Here is a 22379-nt window from a genome sequence, read left to right on the forward strand (position 1 = left end):
TTTAATTTGGCATGTGTCTGACCCACCAACTAGCACTTACTTTAGCAAGAAATCTTAATTTGGGAAATGGTTCACCCGTCATACCCTCAGTCTCCTCAGACTAAAATAGTGCATCTCGCCAAAGGAGGCTGGTAGCAAGCTGAGGCAGCAAAATCCAAAATCTAAAGGTTGTACAAAAATACTGTTTATCTTTATAGATCATATTGATTCCAATTTGACAAGAATACTGTCGACATATGATGCCTTTTATCTGGTGTTTTTTTTCGAGTTTCATGTTTTTGTGGACATGTAAGGCATTATTAATACGTTGCACTCCTAAAAAGGAGTTTGGCATAATATTTTCCACCGGGTGCAGGATGGGAAATAATCTCGAGAGTAATTTAGTTGTGGTCTTGCGAATAGGGGTGTAAATGACTAGTTTTATATCAAGTCTTTGGACAATGTCACGATATCTGTTGATATCACAAAGTCTGCCATGATATGATTTTGATTCAATTCAGCAATCTGCTATTGATACGAGACTACATCTCATGCTCATTTAACACAACCAGTATACGAGAAGCTGCCACCACTTTCCTCTTTGGGCCATAAAACAATACATAAATAATGTAAATTATTGTAACCAGTTAAGATCAGTAAAGTTTACTTTAAGCTGAATCTACTAACACATAAAACAGCACATGGGACAATTAACATTCGGGGCTTTTTGTCAGAGAGCACTCTCTGGTAGAAATATTTTCATACTAACCACAACAATGATCTTTTTCCTAAAACTATAAAGCCCTGAAAGCAAACTTCTCCCAACAGCCATGAAACATGGAATGACAAGATCATTTAACAAAAGTATAAAATTCAGCTCAATAACTGTCAATGTTCATAGACAAAACAAATGTTTTTCGCTAGTCACACATTATTAGCTTTAGCATCTTTACATTGCATGAATTAGCTCAGAGGCTAGCAGAGTTTTCCTCCACTCATAGGTTAAAAAATTACATGTATTATCTATACTAAGTTATTTCAGCCAGACATTGTTAAAACAGAGCAGCTAACATTGCTGTGTTGCATCAAGAAGTTAGTAGAGTGAGATGCCCGGCGACGCTGGTACGTCCGTATATCCTGTGTATTTCATTTCAAAAGCCATTGTTTACACACGGCATGTGCTTTGTCCGTTGACATGTATTTTCAAAATCCAAGAAGTTTCTACACTGCTGACTCATGATATTTTTTGGGTGCTTGCCATGATCTGCCTGGCTCTGTCTGATGGACAAAGAAGTTCAAAATAGAGGCGTACCCTAAAGATGACCACATGGATCTATGTTTTCACTTTGCATTGGTGATATTGGATCGCTGATCATTGAAGCAATATATCGAGCAAGATTGATGGATCTACTTGCCAATAGTGACTCTGCAAGATCTTTCAGTGTGTGACTAAAAACTCAGTCTTTGGATGTGAGAAGAGGCATTATTCTCCATCACTCTGTCAGAGATGCTTCAAAGTCTTCTAGTGTATAGTAAGCATTAGCAAACTGTTCTTTAACCTGACTGCTGATACACTTTATATTCCATAATAAAGCTATTAAAGCAAAGAAGAAAGAGGGAGCAAAGAGCAAAATCTTGAGGCAAGTTATCTTTATACACTTGCTTTCAAATGTCTAAAATATTACCATGAAGACTGGCATACTGTTCAATATAATGAAAATGCTGCAGCAGTAAACTTTGTTGAAACTTCACTCCAGTAAAGTTTTCTGACACAAAGTAAAGTGGCAAAGAAAGTCTTCGGTGAGCCTCTTGGTCCTGAATGACAAAAGCCCTCCATATTTTATGCAACTTTGAAGAGGGCAGATTAAGGCCCACAGCAGCAGACTTTGACAGAGGAGTCCAGTGGACTCACAATGCCCATTTTAAGGAGCAGAAAACAAGAAGTCCTCACTCATGCGTTTCTTAGTGATCAATATGCTAACTCAGGGAATGCTAAAATCGAGGCGGATGTTTGACAAAGATGGATAGATTTGCACCGTCCGTGAAATGTCACTGATTCAGTGGAGGATGTCACCTCAGGATCGCTCGGCTGTGTGATAAGCCTGACACATCAGCTTGGGGTGGAAAGTGGCGTGGCGCCACTCTCTCGCTCTCCCTTCCTGTCAGAGCAGACGGATGACAACGACCACCACCGCTGCAGGTCCGGTGGGACCCAGGTAAAAATGAACACAATTAAAAAATGGATGAGTTGCAATCTGTGGAGAAAAGTCAATGTGTGAGGTTTCGGGTGGTTAGCGACTGAGTGGTCGCAGAAAAAAAAAATCATTAATTTCAAGTGAGGGTTGTCAATCTAGATTTGATAGAAAAACTCTGAGCTGCAAAAACATCTCTTATTATTCTTTGATGAGTTTTATATCCAAGCACTTGTGTTTATTTGCAAAAAGTGATCAAACCTCAGCGTGTTAAAACTGCTGAACGTAGCCGCCTTGACACATATGTCCACATCCACCGTGATATATTCAGATTGACATACATCACTTTCATTTTCAGCACATCAGACACTCCTTGCTGGAGATTTCACTGATAATGGGAACAAAGCTCTGCCATTTTCCATAGATAATGTAATTGCCATAGGGAATGAAGCCATAAAGATGGCAATAAAGGTTTTAATTTTACTGCCGTCTTCCAGAATTTGACCCTTTGTGATGCCGATATTTCCTTATGCCCCGAGGCGGGCGCTCTGAGACTCTTCTCTCTATTTGTTCAAGATCAAAGGTCTGTCCAACAACAAGAAGCACTGACAGGCTGCTTTGGCATATGTTGGGCCCATCTATCGGACCATGGGGAAGGTGAGAGAGTGAGAGCTTTCTAGCTTACTATTTTCCTCATCACTCTGTCAGAGATGCTCGTCTCTGGAGACTTTGGGCCAGTTTGTGTGGTCAAAACAAGAGAGTCGCACAAGGGGGAAAACAGCAATCACCAGAGTGGTACTTTAGACTGACCCATAGCTTGACCTGCTGTCAAATTCCCCACCTTGTTCCATTCTGATGCTCCCTTTTGGCTGATTTTGACTGATTGGTTTTGTTTTGTTTTGCCTTTTGTTGTTCCTCAGCCCCACCATCTTCCTCCTTTTCACTTCTAGGCAGCGCAGATCATATCTCATATTGTATCCCAACGACTTTGATTGTAATCCTGTTGCTTTCTGAAGGAAAAACACCAGAAGCTGACAGAAGACAAAGCACCATCCACCCACAGGATCCCGGGTAACTAATAGCCCAGGTCAAAATCTGTCCTTTTATTTATAATCCTCAACAGCATGAAATATGAAGGGGTAGATTGAGATGCATAACTTCACCCCCTTTTTTTGAAGCAGGAAGCCCTCAGACACCAAAAATGATGAAATGCTTTGGCTGAGAGGTAAACTATTAATAGACTCCTCCACCTGAAACTGTCACTGTGATCCCTGCTCTACAGCCCCGCATCCACACCAGGAGCACCTTTCAGGGACCTGTGAAGGGCTGCTGAGAAGGACTATCACATATGCTGAGGTGCACACAGCACCTACCGTACAGAAGGCACGCCTATCCAGAGACCAATATGTTCCATAATTGATAGTAGCATGCATGTGTCAGTAACTCGATGATGTGAAAGCAAAGTGTGGGCATGCAGATATTTCATATTGTGCTGATTCTGTGTGTATAACTGCAAATCTGTTACAAAAGCCTAAAGTGTTGTTGAGTCAAATAGAGGATGATAGTAAAACAGGCACGCCTGCATTTTTCATGGCCAACTAATTAGCCATTTCCCCTAAGAAGCACAATAAGAGCTCTTGCGTGTGTCACTACCGTCTGCTGTGCATCATGAATAAAACGCTCATTTTAAATATTTTGGGGACAACTATCGGGATGTAAATCAGCCGGCAGTAAAGTTATGTCAGAGGAAAAGTCACTGCCGGTAGCAACCACATTCCACAAATGATCATTTATTACCCAACACTATTTTTAAGGGGGAAAATGGCAGCCTCCCTTTGTCAAATCTAACAAGGGAATAGCTTTCAGGTGCTTATACTACTATAACTCATCTCTGTGACCTTTTGAGCAGGAATTAGGGCACTTTCATCCTTGCTCAGGTGCTTGTTGGAGTCCATTAGCATTTTTAAAAAGTGCTACAGACTAAAGAAAAACAGGGAATCTTTCATTAATAGACCTAGTGAACTTTAGCATGTTGGGTAAATTATGAAAAATGAGCCGATACAGGATGATTATAGCACTGCTGCAGACTTATTGTTAAAGGAATGCTTCAACCCCCAAATGATAATTTGTACATAAATTATTCACCCCGTGTTATTTTGAATTTGGGGAAAAAACTTTGTTTTTCTTGCCTGCCTCCACGGTAAGAATCCAGAACATTCTTGATGAATCGGAGTAAAAGAGGGCCGTATTTAGCATCAGTAAAACTACATCAAAACATCCTTTCACAAACTCACACAGCTCACACAGTCCTTCATTGAATCTTCACTGGACCGGAAAAAAAATATTTGCAGGTGATATTTTGTCTTCATTTTATTTCCAGGGTCGGTTCCGGGTGAAAGAAAGAATATATGGGTTGGATTGCAGGTGTTGGATGATAAATGTACTAAAATATTATGAGAAGAAGAATCATTTAATGTTTTAATGTTTAATTCTCTGACTGCTGACTTTGTGTGTTGTCTCTGTCTTCTGCATCAGCTGGAATACGGGAGCCATTGTATTCAGGCACATTAACTGTGGAGATCTGTTGCTCAAAATTATGAGAATAAACAAAAAAATAATTCAGGTTGTATTTCCTAAATTACCTTCATTTTAAAATATATCATCTTAGTTTCACTTGTATGAAATGTCCCAAAATTATCTCTGTAAATGTGCTGTCAAACCACGTCATTAAGATTTTTGGTTTTCGGGTCTTGCCGCGGATCTTGTTTTAGCAGGTGGGGTTGCCGAACTAGTTGGACATATGTGCAGGTGGCGGGGGGAATATGGTTTTGCAAGTTGTGTTTCGGGTCCAGGGGTCTCATTTATAAGCACTGCCTATGCACGAAAGGCCTGAAAGAGGCATATATCAATTCCCACGCAAAAGCTGTGATCTATAAAAACAAACTTGATGAGAGAAACTTTGACCTGTGCTTACGAACACTTTAGAGACAGGAAAGTGGCAACACAGATGGTGAGGAGGGAGCCTGATTGTAGACATTTTCAAATACTTTTTGGTGCACACCATTTTTGGCGTGCATTGTCCATATGTACATTTTTAGTATGGATCCTATGCATTGTTTTATAAATGAGATGCCAAGTCTTGAAAGTCAAACCTGTGTAGGTTTCTGATGATAAGTACTTCCCAAACCCATGCATTTCGCTGAAACCTTACTACTTTAAACACTTTTGCATTAACAGTGCAGGTGCACTACTCGTACGTGCCTAACACTGTTCATACACAAAAGCATATGTTCAGAAAGTACTGAGCATACAAGTGGATAAATGAGACTTGGATTATACTGTACAAGTTGTGTGAGAGTTTGTGAATGGATGTTTTCATACGGTTTTGCTGTTGTTACACGTGGACCCCAATGACTTCAATTCATCAAGAGTTTTCTCAGTTTTTGGATTCATCATTCACCGTAGATGTATGTGAGAAATACAAAGTTTTAATCCCAATTTAACATTAACGTGGGCTGAGTAATTCATATACAAATAATCATTTGGGGGCTGAAGTGTTCCTTTAAAGCACCATCTACTTTTTGCACAGTATTTTGTACTGAAGCTAAAATCCATGACAACTTCAAGCACACGTAGCAATCATGGGTTCATTTTTCCTTGTTCCAAATGTTCAGTTCCTCCCTTATCATTATTCTCCAATTCAACATGCCCCTCCTTCAGGGAAATTACATAGCCAACCACCTAATCCCAGTCGTGGTGAGTGCTATTCCACGCTAGCAGACCAAATTAAACATCTGACTGAGATTGCTGAGAGAGACAGGACGCACAGTCTTGTAACCCATTCTCTATTTTTGAAGCTTCTAAATAATTCATAGATAAAACAAAACACAACAAATACCTTGAGACGTGTGCTACCCAGTAAGTTAATCCCACAAAATGAAATAGAACTTTATCTTGCAGCTCAAATTGAAGCAATACCGTGATATTAAAGTGTGAAAGAGAACACAAACACTGCAACAAATTACAAAATGCCAGGGGGACCAACAACAGTATTACAGAGGACGACCGAATACCATTTCATTTTTTCAGTGTGGGACATGCAGTTCAATACTATCGTTATTGTCAATAAATTGTAACATGCAAGCTAGTTGGAGTCATCACCGCCAGTGTCATATATAAAATCATGAGGTAGCTGCATGATCAGCTTGGGTTATTCACTATGTGTCAGAAACATCATGCAAGACCAGCAAAATTCCTGATTATAATAAGGGGGGAAAAAAATCACCAGCTCCAAAGTTTAGTTTGAATCAACAATGTGAGGCCCTCCAGGATCCCAATGTGCCAGCTAGTGTTGAGATATCATACCTTCTGCTGTCTGCCGCTCGTTTTGTGTTACCAGTTTCCCTGTGATCAAAAGCATTAACGTAAAAAAAGGGGATATCTGAGTGCAAATATCATCTTTATATGGCCATTACTTATTAATCTTTATGTTCATTCCGGGGCCACTAAGTCATGTCACCTAGATGTCCTCTGAAAGCAAATGGCCCGACACAGTGTATTGAATTACATGTTCCCCTATTTACTGGAAAAGCAGGTCTTGGAGATAACAAGAAAGGTGATATTTACAGTAGCCTGCAGCAGTGTGATGTGCCCTGCCAAATCACAGCTCAGGTGGGCCAAGGAGCACCTCTGTGTTGGGAAGAGGACAAGACTGTGTCAGAGAGATGCATTTACAAGCATCTCACAAATGTACTTTAAACAGTAATCAACGTAATTGTGCCTTAAGATCAGTGACTGGTGGTAATGATTTAAAGGAACACTTTACCCCCAAAAATGATCATTCGTATATCAATTACTCACCCCATGTTTGGTTGAATTTGAGAGGAAAACTTTGTTTTTTTGACATGCCTCCACCGTGAACAAAGAATCCAAAAACAAAAGAAATTTCTTGATGAGCTGCTGTAAATGGGGGCCATGTTGAACATCAACAACAGTATAATGAATAAATGAATGAATGACTTTATTTCACACCAAAATGTAAAAAAAACAGATAACAGTATAGGCAGAAGTAAAACTTATGTCCCTACCCCTTTCTTACATTTCTTCTTTTAGCATATGTATTATTTCAACAAATTCCCAGATTTATTTACAATTAATATACAACTATCCTTAGTCTATTTACCACTCAGTTAAATAAATAAATAAATAAATAATATACCCAGTTTATTTACAGTCCAAGTACCACCCAGTGTTACAAAATAAATATGCATATCAATTTAGAAAACTTCTAGTATCAATCAATCAATTAATTTGTCACAAGAAATCATAAAATATGATTAGTATTATCCACATTTATCCAGTCATATGCTCAGTTCTTCTCAAACATATATTTTCGCTAAAACGTTACTATTTAAACTACTTGTGCGTCTCACACATGGACGACCTCTGCACCCAAGCAAGTGCATGCATTTGATCTCTGCTCAACGCTTGCCCAGGCACGCCACCCATATGCGGAAGTGTTTTAAATCAGTGGTTCCGAACTGGTGGGTCGCAGTCCAGAAGTGGGTCGGGCGTCTTTTCTGAATGGACCACAAGTGACTCGCAAACGGGTCAAGTTTGTAAAAAAAAAAAAGCAAAACACTTTATTTTGAAGTACAGTGAGTTTCCCACACAGAGCTTTTATTTTGAAATGCGATTTTCTGCTGTAGAATGACAGATACTTGACATAGACAACAAACTAGCTCAACGGCATGGCTAAACGCAAGAATGGCACTAAATATATTAAACTGTGGACCTTGAATTAATGCCTAAGGAGAAATCTGGACCCTGTGGCTGGACCAGTTGGGAACCACTGTTTTAAATAATACGTTTTTAGCAAAAACGCATGTGTCATCAAGAATGTTCTGTTTTAGGATTCTTCGTCCACCTCAGAGCCATGCAAGAAAAACAAATTCATCGTAACACAGGCTGAGTAACTAATATGCAAATCATCATTTTGTGGGTGAAATATTCCTTTAAGTGCCCTTTACAGAGATCAGTGTGACCTATTGCCTTTTTTGTCCCTTTGGTTTTCTGTTAATCAAATTTCTAAACAGGTATTTTCTTTTATTATTTACTTTAGCCATGATGAAAAACAGTGTTTTATTCTTTTAATTCTCTCAGACAAACCACCGAGCTGCTGTTGAGAGGTTACTTTTCCCAGGAAGGAACCTGCTGAAACAGCAAATAAAGTAAACAAAGCAGTCTCAAAAAATTTGGTGATACCATCACAAACTGAAATGCAGATAAAGTCCTGTGAATGCAAATTAAGTGAAGAATATATTTCCCCATAATAAAAGGTTATGGGACAAAAGCTTGACCGTTTTTCACCTTAGCGAATGGTCACATATAGAGGCAACAAGGCCTGGAAATTTAGTAATTTTAGAGGAAAGGCGACTTGGCCTGCAGGGGGGTGGTAATTTTTTGGAGGGCACAAAGGCCACATGCCAGGGCAGCAAGGCCATAGAAGAGTGAATAGAGAAATTCATTTTTAAAAGCAATAATGCCCTTTTAATACACACTCAGTACGTTTACATGGACAGTTTAATTCCACTTTTAATCGGAATGAACGGCCATTCCGAATAAAAGTGGTCATGTAAACGGTCATTCCGATTGAAAATTAAATCCGATTAAAGGGGGTGGTTTATTCCGTTTGTCATTCCGAATGAAAGAATTTTGTGTGCATGTATACACTCATTCCTCTTTAAGTTCATTCCGGTCTTTCTGCGCATGCTCATTTCCTTGCCCTTCTTGTGCGATGACGTATATAGCGCGCATAGCAACGGGCTGCATAGCAACGGGCTAAGCTAGAGCAGTCGGACTCCTTGCAGTCACCGGTTTCCATTCGCCACAGCATGGTCTTCTGCCTCCCTACTCCTGCTCAACAGATGAAGCATTAGCAGAACAAGGTTGTTGTCGTACTGCTGCTTCAAGAATATAAGCAAAACACGCCCGAAAAAGGCACTAAGAACGGCGTCGTCAAGCATCTTGTTATCTGGAACGAGGACTACAGTGTTTTTTTCCGGTAAACGTAAACACGTAACATCCGCCCCGCCCCCTATCCAATCAGAAACCTTCCCTGCCCCAAACCTTACGCAGACCTGAATAAAGGCGATTGAACTGATCTCCCATGTAAACCCTCATTCGGAATTAATATTTCCCATGTAAACTACCTGGAAACACTTTAATTCCGAATGATTTCATTCAGATTCATTTCATTCTGAATGAGAAGCCATCATGTAACCGTAGCCAGTGTAACACTTCTACAGAAATGAAAACACTTTTTATTAAAAGATTTATTTCAAAATGTTACTGTACTGTATGTAATTAACATATTTTGCCATATATTAAATTTATAGATGGGATTGTTCCCTATGGAGAAATAGTCTATAATATTAAATATTAACATAAATAACATTTAATAGCACATAGTTTTTTTCCAGAGCGGATGACAGATGTAGCTAACAAGTGAGCCATCTTACTTTCTTCTCGTCTTCATTGATAGTTGTACATATACCAATCGACCTGTGAGAAACTTCAAAATAAGAGCTCTTTCACGTTCGCATTTTTATTCGTCACACCACACGTGTTGATTAAACTCCAATCAGATGCACGACACTAAAATACTGTATGAGCAATGCTGTTAGAAGAGATAGATCGTTCACTTTCACGTTGCCTAGCGCTCTGCTGCTCTGTCTCCTCAGGCCCCGATCACGCAGACAGCGTTTTGCAGGTTGCTTTAAAATTGTTTCCAGGCAACCACGCCATCACCTCCTTACCCAAACCTTTCTGTGTAATCAATCTACAGTGAATTTATTAATTTTATCTATTTCACAGCAATTAGTATCTAGTTGCTACAATGTTGAGGCAGAGGGTACCTGCTGTAGCTCTGGTTGAGGGTGAGAGGCTGTCAGTAAATAGTTTGTTGGGCACAGGGAAACAGAGATCTGTGTGGGTACATGAGACCCTAAAAAAGATGGTGGATCATGGGGAGTACCACCAGTTGGTCCAGGAGCTTCTCCTCCATGATGGCTGTTTCCAGGCATATTTTAGGGTGACTCAGAGGCAGTTTGACAACCTGCTGTCTATCATCGGGCTGTATAGCTCTGCGTATCCAGCAACTGCTGCCACCAGTTTCTCCTCCGTTGTTTACCAACTGTAAACTTGTAGTCGTGACCACCACAGAAGGCCCGCCTCTCAAATCATCCTATTAGACAATAGAGAAAAGATGACGAAAAAAGAGATGACGTGGGGTGAGTTTCTGCTTTGAGTTGCTGTTTTTTCAACCAAAGGAGGTCAGAGCGCTCCGGCAAAAACACCAGGCGCCGAGGGCACAAAAACACAAAGCACATCGCAGCCCAAAAACCACGAGCAAAAAGCTTCATTCTCATTAAAAACAATTACAAAAAGGCTCAGCCACTCTGAACATGTGGTGCTCTGCATCACCAGTATATTCCAAGTTTGTACCAGAGTTAGCTCTGGTGCTCTGAGTGACTATTTACGAAAGCACCTGACCGTTGACCAATCTAGTGCATGTGCTAACATTCTGGTGCTGGGGTGGGGAGAGGAAGGAAATAATCAAAACAGGCGAAGAGTGGGACACCAAGGCCACGGTGGCTGACGGGTATACAGTTTTCAGATGGCCATCGAGGCCACAAAGAGGGCCGTGAAATTCCTGCCTTGGAGGTAACCCAATTTTGGCCCAAAAGACAAAGGTGAAACTTCAAATCATTTGTTCGGAGTTTATCAGTGTAGCAGTGTAGTATCAACCTGTGTTCAAGTTACAAAGCAACAGAAGAGACATAACTTTAAATTAGTTGATTAATCAATTATCTGAGCAACAGTAAATTAAAAGGAAACTATTTTGATCAAGATTAACTGTTTGGACTTTTTTTTTTTTTTTTAGCAAACTGTTAAAAACTATCTGGTTCCAGCTCCTACTTGGTCCACTGTGATGATTTGCTGCTTTACTTTAGTTTATTGATATTAAACTGAATATTTTTAGGTTTTGGACTGTTAGTTGGACAAAAAAGCACTTTGAATGATCACGTTGGGCTTTACAAAATTCTGGTGGGCATTTTTCTTTGTTTCCTGACATTCTGCAGCCCAAGCATTTAATCCATTAATCAACAAATACCGTCCAGATTAATAAATAACAAAAATACTCGCTTGTTGCAGCCAGTTGTTTGAGGAGTCTTTGCTGTAGCTCAGCATGTGGAAAGATTTCATCTTGGTTATGGCTAGATTTTGGTCCTAATGAAAATTGTCTTCACATTTCACCAAGCAGAAATGTGCTGCTCTGATTTCATGCATTAAGCACATATGTTACATTTCAAGACAGCTTGTTCATTAAAAAATTCGTCAATGCCTTCATGAGCTGGTTTCACTGTAGTTTCAATCAATTTCCAAAGTAGCAAATTAAAGTTTATCTTTTTTAGTCAGGCGGTATTTTCCTGGTTAATACATGATTTTTGATGCAATAACCTCTGTTCCATCAATTAATTACTTGATGGTAATATGTGACTGTGAAACATTTAGAGGCAGAGACGGAGCAGCATACGAACGGGAGCACTTTATGGTTAATAAAGTGTTTTGATCATCATATATAGGACTTGGGAAACAGGTGCAGATGAAACAACTGGAACACATGGTGGAAGCCAGAAGCTCAGCACACCTGTTCCCTCCCTGCTAAACAGCCTCGCAGTGGATCGTCTCTGGAGCACAAAATAACTTCCATCTCACACACACGGCACACATTTCTCCCATTCTAATAGCACAGAGATGGAGAACAGACATTTGTCCCTTTTAGGGCCAATAGCAATCGTGATAAATGAAAGCAGGACTCTTTCTCTATGCTGCTGGAAGATCTTAATGCATTTTCCTCTGGTCTGTGTAGACAGAGCACTCCGCAGGGAGGGAGGGGAGGATAAGTAACTATAGGAGGTGGTAATGGTGTTGGTATCGGCTGGTGTTGTTTGCCCTAGCTGTATTGAAGCGATGGTCCCTGAGGAGCCTGGCACAGGGAGCTGGGTTTGTCAACCTTGTCTGAGGGACTTAATATGAAAACAACACTAATGAGAACCATTTCCATTGCTCTGTTTATTTTCAGAGATGCATTGAGCGGGGCATACGCACGGCTCAGTGATCGCACGTTGCATTGCATTCATTATGGGGCCCTGGATGGGCTACTGATACATTACACACAAACACACTTATAATTGCATTTTTTTTTATTGTTCAGTGCTACTTTTAATGCTGCACTGAAGCAAAATGGGCTCCATCTGACCAAACACAATCATAAGGTTATGCATCTGCCTGGCATCTTTTATCCTTTTAGAAATTCTGACTAAAAGCTAAAAATTAGACATATCTAATGCGGATGCCGTGACTGGAGCAAAAACACTATACTGTAGATTCTATAGTTTGTGAAGAGATATTCTGTTCATCAATAAATGACAAGCTTCAGCAGACAAGTATCATTTCCTCAAGCAAAATGAATCCTCCTGCGTCCATCTATTCACTCACAGACATGCCATTTTGAAAATCTCTCTAAAGTGACATTACTCCAGAGATTGAAACCACTATTTCATTGAGCAGAAAATTGCTATTGAATTTGGAGCTGAATAATTGGAGGCCATGTTCCAATTCAACCCGTAGAAAAAGGTAGAGTTATGTTTTACTGTCACACTCAAACCAATGACATTCTGAAGCTGAGCGGCACAAATGGTATGGGTATTGTTGGACGGGACATTGCTCTCCTTTGTATATGAGCCATATCAAGCAAGGAGTTGGGAGGCAATTTGGAAAAGGATGCAATTCGCTTTGATTTGATAGAAGGCCATGAATGGAATAAAAAAAACATAAATATCAGCATTTCAAAGAAAAGATACATGCATTGAGCTGTGTAGTTACATTTGCTGTATTTTTCAAAGCGGTGACTGCATATTACATTCCAAAATATTGGCTATACTGAGATTGAGAGGAGGGCTGAATTCTTCTTTCGACTTGTAGTTTTACAGGAAAACGCAGGGACATTTTCTTTGTGCAACCTGTAAGCATAAAGATCTAAACAATAAGTGTGTATTCTACATATAAAATATATTTTCATGCATCTAAATCAAAAGTGAGACTGTTTTCCTCCTGATGTGGCAGTAATGTTATTGGCGTCTTTACATTTACAAAAACAGCCACCATTTAAGAAAAGAATAACTGCCTCAGTAGCTCTTTATCTGTTTGCTGTATTTCTTGTGTTGAGGTTGGTGGCACTGCCTCTCTCTCTCTCCCTCCCTCCCTGCCCCTCCCTTCATCCGGTGATCGTTTTGTGAACCCGTTAGCCTGTCATTGGTTTAGAGACTCCAAATGACCCTGTGTTTCTGCAGAAGACTCATTCATCCCCTCCCTCTCCCTCCCCAGGCCACTGGCAATACTGATGACCACCAGAAAGACACACACACACACACACGCACGGGCACACACACACTTCTTACGGACAGACATTAGCACATGCACGTACACACTCGCACTCACACACACACACACACACTGATGGCTGCTGTGGTTTGCTGGTGTAATGTGCTTTGTTGTGTGAAGGTATCAATCAGAGGGGAGCAGATTATTAGAGTGTCTGAAAGAGATCAAACAATGTTGCCGTCTGCACCCACACATGGCTGATTTACAGGCAGGCTGATAAAGTACTGCAGCTCTCTGTCAGGGGCTACATGACGGCTCGCCGCGCTCTTAGGATAAATTATTGCAGAGGCCCGCGGTAATGTCTCTCCACCTAGCAACCAGCCGCCCCAGCCGCTGCCAGGGGAGCCCTGCCTCGTCTGCCATAATGGCACTGTGTCCGGGGTCAGCAGTTACTGTATCGTAGCAGGGTGGGAGGGATATATACACACACGTATACACACACACACGCTTGAATGCATGCGCGTGCGTGCTTGCGCACCGCTTCTCGTTTGTCTCTACACCTGCCATTGGAAGCAATGCCAAAAGACACTCAGGGATGACTGCAGGAGGACTGAGTGGACACAGGGGAGGAGCTGATGTCCCGCTACAATTTTGCAGTGAAGCAACATTTTGAAAAACTGACGCCAAGGTTCCAAACAAGACGGTGCTGAGAGAGAAGGGGGGGTGGGCGCCATTATCAAAAAATAAAGCTTGGCAAAAACATTATAGAAAGCCATTTGTAACACTAAGTCTGATCTCACTTGTGTGATTGGCTGAGAGGCAATTCCACACACACATTATTCCATACTAAGCTGCCTTTAACTGTCTCCGTCCTTATGTTAGTATGCAGGTCTGCACAAAAACAACCGCTTCCTGTTTGATAAGAGCCTAACAGGAACATTTTATACACTAGTGTCTTTATGACAAAATACAGTATCTACTTGATCCACTTTCCAAAACAAGTCTGCACAGTTTGAGCTGTGCTTTAGCAGACAGTGACAAAGATAGATACATAGATAGATAGGCGGAAATCAAAATGAATAAGTCACCACACAGAAGTGGATTTCACTTACAGATGACGCATAACTATTTTATATCCCGCTGAGTTCCTGGCCTTTTATTTACTCAAGATGACAATTTTTTTCCTCTCTGCAAGGTCAGAGCGGAATTCACCCAAGAAATTGGCAGCGAAGACACAGAGCTGCAAAAAAAAGGGGAGAGAAAGTAGAAAAACTATAGCGAGATGCTAAAAGATAGATGCTGTCGATTGAGTGTAATGAATATTTTACCGAGGCTTTCTCCATTAGAGCTTTTCAACAGTATCTTTCTATATATATAAAAAAAGAGGAAATGTAAGAAATAAAAAACAAAAACAACTAAAAAATAGATTCTTTTTTTTCCAGGACTAAGGTGCTCTGCAGTCAGGAGTTCAGAAACTGGCTTTGGCAAGTCATCTGCCATTTCAGTAGTGGCTGGGTGATCACCCTCTCCCTGCCCCCTCCCCTGTGTTATCTCGCTCAAAGCAGTGCCATCCCTCCATTGTAATAATGCCGCTTCCCAGCAGCCCTTGGAATGACCTTTCTTTAATTAACTGCATCTTGATGAGCAGATCTACATAGAATGTGAAGGTTAATTAATGAAGTATCACTGCTTAGTCTTAAAACCATCACCTAGCGGATGACAGCCAGCCCACCACTCTCAATTTTACCCCCCGATCTCATTAGCAATGGTAGGCCAATGGACAGCTCTGCTCTGGCCAGTGGATCTCAAGTAAATTGTATCAAAGACAGGCCCTTTGATATCCTTCATATGGCCACGTAAGACCATATTCTGACTCTACACTTTGAATAATATATGAGAAACGCTCACAAATACACACACATTCTTGCATCACATAATGTGTTCATGTTTTTCTCTGAGGTATGAATCTAGTCAGCGAGCCCATAAATAATTCAAATGAAGGTAAAATAATATTTCAATTAAGATCCATGTAATCTGTTTCCTGCAAACAAATACATGATGGATGGTGATGGATAATTCTTGTATTATTGCACAGTTTCATCTTGATAAGCTTTCGGTTTCCGTGTGATTTCATTTCAGGGCGCATTTCAGCGTTGCTTATCGTCGCAATTTGGAAAGAAGATCCACGCTTGCCAATGTTGCTCAACTACTAAAAGTGTCTTCCTGTGGCAGTTTAAGCTGGTAAAAGATGGGACGATGATGATCCGGGGGGTCTACGGTTACAGCACATTTCCCAAATCTGTCTGTGCTCACGCAGCTTTTTTGTCTATCTATAATCTATCACAGGAGAGGATGAGGCGAGCTATCACCTCAGTATGCACAGCACTTAGAGCGCAGACACTAGGTGGACATGTGACACTATCCATCACCATGGAAGCTAGTTTTTGTTGCTGTTGATTGCAAGGTTTCCCTCCTGGGTACCGCGGGCCAGGCGAGCCACCTGGGCTCATTTACCTTCCCACCTGGCCTGGACATTGGAAAATTAAACTGAAAGTATCCAAGATTACTATACTGGGCTGGCGTTTCTGGCGCCCTTCAGGTTGAATGAGAGCCCCAGTCAAAAGGGGATGATTTTCAAATTCATTCAGATTTTGCACCCAATTGAATATCGTGCACTTGTGTCATTATCCTGCTATAAATCTGCCAGCTTGTATGCATTGTATGCAGTTTCCCTGACACCTAACAACTTCTCTGAGTGACTGTGTGCTGCTGCAGCATATACAGATGTGCATTAGAGATCTCCATCAGAAATCGCTATTGTCTCTGCGTTCACTGAGAAATATGATTGAGGTTCTCTGAGTAACCTTGCTTCAGCCCTAAAGTCAAAGCATTAATGCACGGCTTGACTTCGGGTAGCAACAGAGGCACAAAACAACTTCCACAAGACAGCAGAGTTTGACAAGCGCGTGTTTATCCTTTTTATCCAATATCTGCAGAATAAAGATAAAATATGACAGATATACCACGGCCATCTGGATACAGCTAACCCACAAGCCAAGCTACCAGTCTTTATTTGTGTCTGTTAGCACTACAAAGTTATTGATTCTTACCATTTACCACTACAACCTTTTGACAGCAGACACAACCACGTATGTAAAAGCTGACATGGCTGACTTCATGACAAGCTAACAAAGAGTGATAACCCGCTGCTGTATCTCACTGCTGTCTGTGTATTTATAGAGTAGAATAGAATTTTCTCCTCTCTATCTATACCTTATTTGTATGACAATGATTCCTGAGCCTCATTTATGGATCAAGTCATGAAGAAAGACAGAGTGAAATCCCATTTTGTTTCTCATAAATTGTTAAGATTTTTCCAGGGTAAACTCGATCCCTAATTGGTGTAGCTTTTTGCAACCACTGATACAGTGTCACGCCTTCACTGATGACTGTCAGGTAAACTTTCTATATAGAAGTATTTCTCCGTTGAAGCGTCTATCTGATTTCCCTTTCAGCACCTCGAATGACACCCCACTAAAAGCTGGCACAATACGCTTCCCGCACACAACGCTGTCACCAAAGACAACTTGGGAGAAGCGAGTGTTTTGAGAGTTTGAAACAAAATAGCTGGTGCAGCATTTCCCCATTTCCGTCTGAAATCCTTGACACCAGAGGATTTACAGTGAAGTGAAGTGAGGTGGGTGCTGTATGGAACGAGCTGTGGGGGCTGAGCTAGCTAGGGTGTGTGTGTGTGTGTGTGTGTGTGTGTGATGGGGTGGTGGGGGGTGGGGGTGGGGGGGTCCACACTACACTCATGCTGACAGGGATCCTCCCTGTAGCGCGTGCTTTTTTTTCCATTAGTTCCTTACTCACTCTCTTGCCCTCCAGACCCGCAGAGTGAGGAAGATTTAAGTGGCCAGTCAAGTGAAATCCCCAAGGTTTGGCAGGTGTGAGGTCTGGCTTCATTATCTACAGACACCTCTGTCCAATTATGAGCCTTTCTCCCTCTGTGACGATGATGATGCCCTGTGTGTGTGTGTGTGTGTGTGTCTGGATCCATGAGTGTGTCTGTAGGTGTGTGTGCAGGGCATGAATACGCCGGGCTCATTGTTATCTGTCTAACTATCAAGATTCCCTCCTCCGTCATGACATCATTGACAACACACATTCGCACATCACGCGCGCGCGCACACATGCACACATCTTTTGTTTAGATTTAGCTCTGTAGACCCAAAATATTCCGTGCACGACTTCCTGCTCTGTCCTACTTGGGAGTAGAAAAGGAACACCTGAAACCTACTTGTGCAACGGTCACTTCCCCCACCGCAACCGTAATTAGGGCTGGCTACGAAGGGGGAAAAAAAGCAAAGAGACGCGATAAATTACACGCAACCATCCTGTAATCAAAAGTCTCACTGGTTTTGATACATCTCCATGGCTTCTCCATTTTGCTGACCCACTGGTTCCAAAATGTCAGCTACTACAAACTGGAGCACTGCCTTGTAAGCTGCTTCAAACAAGCACAGGGTCTCTTTCTCTAGCCTGATTTTGGACACCCCCTGCTGACACTACAGCAAAATACACGGCACCTACACTACCTTCTCTTCAAGGCGGACTTCACTGAGGATACAGGCATGGAAATGCGCTTTTAATAAGGAGACATGAAGCTAATTTTCCTTCCTCTAGGTAATATTCACATTTTATACACCTGCCGCTGTGACTGCATTATTTGCCAGTATCACCAAAAACTTAATTTTTAGCAGTATCAAAGATTTTATACTACATTAAAAATCTTCATTTCTACCCCAGCATGTTTCTGAGCGTTGAATATTCTCCTCCTAAGGCTACGGCCTGCTATTGTCTATGAAGCCACATGTACCCTCCAGTCTCTGGTTAGCCTGCACTCATCTGCAGCCCTATCATCTGCATCAGTTGGCAGATACAAAGAGCATAGCGCTGTTTTGCGTGTGAGCATGTGCGCCTTTTGTGTGTAGCACTGCTGCACTTGCTCGTGTTTGTGTGTGCTCTTGTGTACACTGTCTTCTTTCTTTCTTTTTTTTTTTTTTTTTTTTTTAATATGATAAAGTGGGAGTGTTGGAGGCATGTGATGGTTCCCAGACTTTGGCTCTGTTTTATCTGATGCTGAGATGGCAGCTGTTGACCAAAGGAATTCATACATGTGTGTATAATTTGTCTTATGGCTCAAAACAAACACGGGACTCGGGACATCTTTTACCCATTCGATTTGACGTGACACAAACAGAAGGTCGCTACGTGTGTTTGGTTCCTGAGTTGATTAGAATTTCAGTGCTGTCTATAAATAGAACCAAATCTAGGCACATTACGCAGTGTTGTCTCAGACCTGTATATGTATGTATAACACACTATCAACATATTTGAACCGATGTGTTCTGAGGCATGTTGTAGCATAGCTTTGAACTCACCATTTTATTTGCCTCCTCTTAATGATAATAATCTCAGAGCTGGCAGCGGCGAATGAGCCTCCCCTGAATCGCAAAGGAAAAAAAATGACATGAATTAATAATGAGCAAAATTACTCAAACTCTGCACACCACGACCTGCAGCAGCACGGTGAGCAGCGGGCCCTAAGGTGACAAAGCTAGATAAATATTTTATGTCTAAATATGATTTTGGGGTCCTGAGCCTGCTGTCTGACAATCCTGCCCAGGTTATTGCAGCACATGGATAAACCATTAAGCTAAAAAGAGACTTGGAATCCGTCTGCAGCTCTTGTCTGGACAGAAGCAAGACTCAGAGATCAGGTTTAATGTGTAGCAGCCAGCTTCTGAGCCTCGTGTCTTGCCAGTGAGGAGAGTAGACGGTGTTCTTTGGGTGCCCTCAGGTGGAAGCCTGGTATAATTGCTGTTGACAACCTACAAGTCATTGTGCAATTAAAGCATCTGCCGCTCCTGTGTGGCAGCGGGCTGTGATGCCTTGTGACAGCTCGTAGCCATTAAGCAACTGTAAGCAGCTGGCGTGCCTCGGTGGGGGAAAATAATGTGACAGAGGCGCTCCCCCCTATTGTTGCCCTTGTCTCATTGGGGAAAAGAGGGACATTACATCACTCACTGAATTCTCGGGCGTCTCAATGAATGGGAAAGGGGCACGTCTACAAATTAGACTTGGCACAGCAGGATGTCCAAATGATACTTTGTTTCTGAGTACAACAAATGAAAAAGAGCGCATTGTTTTAAAAGCACAGAGTTCCCCCACAACTCCAGAGAAAAAACAGTCACCAGCATCAGTGTGCTTCAGCAGTTGAGAATGGTAATGCTGTAACAGGAGCCTAAACAATTAGTCAATCATCAGGGAATTAATTGGCAGCAATTATGATAATTAATTAATCATTTAAAGGTCCAGTGTGCAGGATTTAGGACGATATAATGACAGAAACTGAATATAATAAGCATGTTTTCTTTGGCGTATAATCACCTGAAAATAAGAATTGTTAAGGTTTTGTTACCTTAGGGTGCTGTCACACCTGCCCTGTTTGGTTCAGTTCAATCAAACTCAAGTTCCTCTGCCCCCTAAGTGCAGTCCGTTTGGGCAGGTGTGAACACAGCAATCACACTCAGGTGTGCACCAAACAACCAGACCGAGACCTTCTTGAAGAGGTGGTCTTGATCTGGTTACAAACGAACTCTGGTGCGGTTCGTTTGTGGTGAGAAGGTGTTCCGACCTGGATGTGAACCAACTGCAGTCACATGCCACATTGTTTGGGTTAAACATGAGCATGTTACAGTCCTGGAGGATTATTAATGTGCACCTCCTCCTGTACTGCCTTAATATGCACATTCAGCACATCCAATGCATCAAAACATTGTTTTCTAGTTGGAGCCGCGCCTCGTTTTCAAACTGTATGGTTTGACTAAAATGAACAATGACAGCAATATAGTCCACGATGAGCAGCGCTAAAATCAACCTGCGTAGTTGTCCCTCCATTGTGACATTAGAAAGTGTCACATTTATCTTGCAAGTGTACTCTTCTTCAACGTTTGCTTTACTTCCTGGATTTTTCCCACATGGAAATTCTGACCAATCAAGAGCAGCTTTCTCACACAAGGCATTTGATCTGGTCCTCTTGTAAATGCTGCCGTGAGAACACAAACCAACTCTAGGCAATTATACAACTTTGGAACAACATGAGTCCCTGATTCAGACCAAAGGAGACAACTCTAGGTCTGAAAGCACCCTTAGAATGAGCTGTTTGTAGCCATGTCAGAAACGGGTCCTCGTCATAGATGTATTGAGAGACCTGAATACAACACTGGCAGTTGGCTCCTGTTCATCCTATGAAAGTTGCTCAGTGGAACCTGAAGCCAAAAAAGCTCTATTTCTATGGTATGAAATTACCCAGATGATCAGCACTGCTTCTGCATCATTGGGCCCACAGAGCAGGCCCACTAGAGATTTGAGGTCATCGGGGACGGCCAATCAGCCAACTACCACCAGTTGAATAGCTGACTTCCTGTTTAGCACTCTGCTAACTTGAATGAGGATTAAAAATGTAATCCTGTGGCTCTTTTAAACTTTGGGAGTGTTATCGGTTGGAATGGATTAAATCTTGATATTGAAATCGAGTCTATAAAGTCCTTTTGGGTCCAGTGGCATCACGTGACAGACCCTGGGAATTGCAGTACCACGATTTGGCCACTAGAAAAATTGGCTTCAAAGCCTGGCGAACTTCCTGGGGGCCCGGTCCACCGTGTTGCACCGCCATGTTTCTACAGTAGCCCAGAAGAGACAAAGCAAACACTGGCTATAGATAGGGCCATTTGGCTTTTTGCATTGGGCACCGGAGTTAGTTTTTCCTTCATGATGAGCAGCATTGGTAAAATACAATTTTTTTTAAATGTGAAACAGCTGATTTTATCAGAAAATGGGTGCCGAGAGATTAAACTCCGTTTTATCAAACGTGTGCTCATCCGTGAAGAAAATATTTTTTCCAGCGGATGTCTTAGTTACAACATGATTGAGCTAACTGGAGTAGTTTCATGTCATGTCCGACAACAGGAGGCTTTTAACAGATGACGTCCTGATGTTAGCTTTGCTGCTGTTAGCTATCCCTGTCAGCTGCAGCCACTGATGCTTTCTAGACATTGTGATTTCCCAAAACTGAATAAATACCACACATAGCAACACAAAACTGCTTTGGCAGCTCAGTCATGTTGTAACTAAGATATCCGCTGGAAAAAAAATTTTTTTCACGGGCCGTTTAATGAGTTATTACCTATTACAGACACCGCTAACGGTTAGCCCAGCTAAACATGCACACAGAAATAGTAATGTTTGTTCAACCATTGTGTTTATAGACTTTACAAACAAGCTCTGCTGGTTTTCTACCCGGAAGTATTTGTGAACAACAAGGCGATTCCCTCTATAGTCCGGCCGAACGGATGAGTCATGGCCTTGTAAAAGATTATGTTTGTTTCTTTTAGTTGGTGAGAATGTGTCGCCGCAAACGTGACAAACATCCACTAACTTCGATGGCGTTTTCTGCAAGCACGGCTGAGCCATTGTGTACCGCTACACATGTTTCTAGTGGGACTATGTTTACGAGCACAAGAGTTCAGCGAGCCACCGAAGGACCGCCCTGTGGATTTACTATTGGTTCTGCAACGTAGGGAGTTTTTTTAAACTCTGAAATTGTATCCGCCCATCGAAACACAAAATCCGGGAGAAAGTCATCAGTCTTTAGTTAAGCAAAGCGTCTAAAGACTGACTTGTGAGTCTAGTTTA

At 41.6% G+C, this 22379-nt stretch overlaps 1 long non-coding RNA gene across 1 annotated transcript in view; it reads right to left on the reverse strand.

The window, feature by feature from the left end:
- LOC125891891 (uncharacterized) overlaps positions 1 to 22379 on the reverse strand; it is a 33330-nt gene that overhangs the window by 9610 nt on the left and 1341 nt on the right. The window contains exon 2 of the long non-coding RNA XR_007449666.1: positions 19064 to 19126. This is a non-coding gene — a long non-coding RNA (uncharacterized LOC125891891). The remainder of the gene's footprint in view (positions 1 to 19063; positions 19127 to 22379) is intronic.

This window comes from Epinephelus fuscoguttatus, linkage group LG7 (genome assembly GCF_011397635.1).
Source record: "Epinephelus fuscoguttatus linkage group LG7, E.fuscoguttatus.final_Chr_v1".
NCBI lineage: Eukaryota > Metazoa > Chordata > Actinopteri > Perciformes > Serranidae > Epinephelus > Epinephelus fuscoguttatus.